The sequence below is a fragment of the Pundamilia nyererei genome, unplaced genomic scaffold (genome assembly GCF_000239375.1).
Source record: "Pundamilia nyererei isolate P.nyererei 1_Seehausen unplaced genomic scaffold, PunNye1.0 scaffold00154, whole genome shotgun sequence".
NCBI classification, from domain to species: domain Eukaryota; kingdom Metazoa; phylum Chordata; class Actinopteri; order Cichliformes; family Cichlidae; genus Pundamilia; species Pundamilia nyererei.
This window is the reverse complement of record NW_005187555.1, coordinates 408,542-410,685: the sequence shown is the minus strand read 5'-3', so window position 1 is coordinate 410,685 and position 2,144 is coordinate 408,542. Positions and strand designations below refer to the sequence as shown.

Sequence of the window (2,144 nt, the reverse complement as noted above, 5' to 3'; positions counted from 1 at the left end):
AAATGCAAAGGCTGTTGTGTCAAATTAAGAGTCTATCTAATCTAGCAGTCTGGGGTGTCCTCGAGCCTCTGAGATTGATTTCTGAAGAATATGGCTGGAAACACTCATTATTTCTCTGATGAGACCCAAACCAGCAGTATGTTAGTCCATCTGTTAATATTCCTCCCTCTGTCTGTGGCACTCAGCTTTAAAGGCCATTAGTCTGATTGAGCCAAAAACCCCAGATGATTTTAAATTATCAAATTTGGTTGGAAGTCAAGATGATTAAGAAATTATCCACAGCTTTCCAATAAAAGCTCAAACTTATTTTTACAAATCTAACTATGAGATAAAAGTAAAAATCTTAGAAAGTCACTGTTTGTGTCATGAAACACAGGAAGATGCAGACTGTAGAAAAAGAGCTGAAGCAACAGAGAACAACCCTTTATCAAATAAAGTCCAAAAAACACAGCAGGGATTAGAGGAAGAACCGAGCGTCCCATCACAGCACAAAACAACAAAGTGGGAGGTAAAAGCTGTGGCTTTGTAAGTTCATGTTTCAGAGATGAAACTAAAACTTAACATTCAGTTATTCAAAAGTTTGAAAGGTTTGAGGCTCACAAATCTGAGATTAAGGCACAAAAATCAAAATGAGGAGGTCCAAAGGGGAAACATTTTGTAAATCAAATTTTGTAGATAAATACATTTTATAAATATGTTTTTAAATCAATTATTATGTAAAACTCGGGACTATTAGCTTAATATTTGTAGTCTCTGAAGCCAGTACATTTTGTAGGTCAAAACTTTACGTGATACCAAAATGAATGAATAAAATGAGAAAATCTGAAACATGTATTTTTCTCATTTTAATTAAAAAGAAAAGAATTGACTGATTTTCATTGGATTTGAAAGTTAAAACTGTGACAAATAAAAATAATCAAATAATACTAATAATAATAATAATGATTGGATTGATATAGCGCTTTTCAAGGCACCCAAAGCGCTTTACAATGCCACTATTCATTCACTCTCACATTCACACACTGGTGGAATAGTAACAAAGCATAAAACAACTGTGCTTTTACTGTGCTTTTTTACTATTCTCGTTGTCCAAAATTGACCTAAAGGGCTTCCGTACAGCAGAAAACGAGAGCGGTACGGACAGGCTTTAGGACCGGGGGACCGACACGTGGTGACAGGACAACCGGAAGCCAGAACTCACGTTACTGGTAGGTGTGTTAGCCGCTTTTAGTTTCTGAGCCTGTATCGCCGCTGCGCTCGTGCTTTAAACGGTGTTCGGTTGGTGGGAGCTCCGCTCCCCGCGTGTCTCTGCCTCTGTGAGGTCACCCACGTTTGAATGTGACCCCAACACAGTCTGAAAAGTTAGCAGGACGGCTAGCAGCAGCTCCAGCTAGCTGTTAGCACACACAGGTCAACAGCATTGACAGGGAGCCTAAAGGTGGACGGAAGAGATGGTGTGAGGATGAGTGTTGTTAAGGTGGACTGTTATCGAAGATAGTTGATGGGTTTTTGTGAATAATGCTGAAGAAGTGTGCTTTGCTCCTTGTGCTTCATCGTGTTTGACTTTAATAAACTGACTCGTGTCATGTAAAGCTCCAAACTCAAAGGATGAACTGATGTTGCCACATAAAACAGGCAGCTTAGCAGAGAGCCAGCTGTAAACGACATTTCTGGGATACTTAGGCAACACAATAAGCCTGTCTCAGGCCACATAGACCAGTGCTGCTCAAGTTACTTGAAAATTGTAATTAGTTACTAATAACTGATTAGCTCTCCAAGAAAGTAATCCCCTTACTTTACTGATTACTTATTTTCAAAGGTAATTAGTTACTTTTTAAAAAACATGATACACAACCTGAATACGTAATAAAGTTATAGCCCTCTAGCCCAGTTCTGTTTTTTCTGCATAATCCATCATATAAAATGTAGTCAAATGGAAAAATCTCTTTTTAAAACTTGTTTTATTAGTTTTAATCTTTTAAGTTTATTCACATTGCAATCAAGCAAAAATTAAATTATATGCAAGAAGAAATGTGTTTAACATTTAAAGCTATTTTCTGCATATTCCAGCATATAAAATAAAATCATGTTTTGTGTTTACACTCTTTCACATAGATGCAAGTAAAACACAGCAGAAAATAAAT

General features: G+C 37.0%; 1 protein-coding gene across 1 annotated transcript in view; it reads left to right on the top strand.

Moving 5' to 3' along the window:
• The first annotated feature begins 1,112 nt into the window (after positions 1-1,112).
• immp2l (inner mitochondrial membrane peptidase subunit 2) overlaps positions 1,113-2,144 on the top strand; it is a 197,500-nt gene continuing 196,468 nt past the window's right edge. Inside the window, exon 1 of the mRNA XM_005745096.1 lies at positions 1,113-1,208. The gene's annotated coding sequence lies outside the window, so the exon portion shown is untranslated. The remainder of the gene's footprint in view (positions 1,209-2,144) is intronic.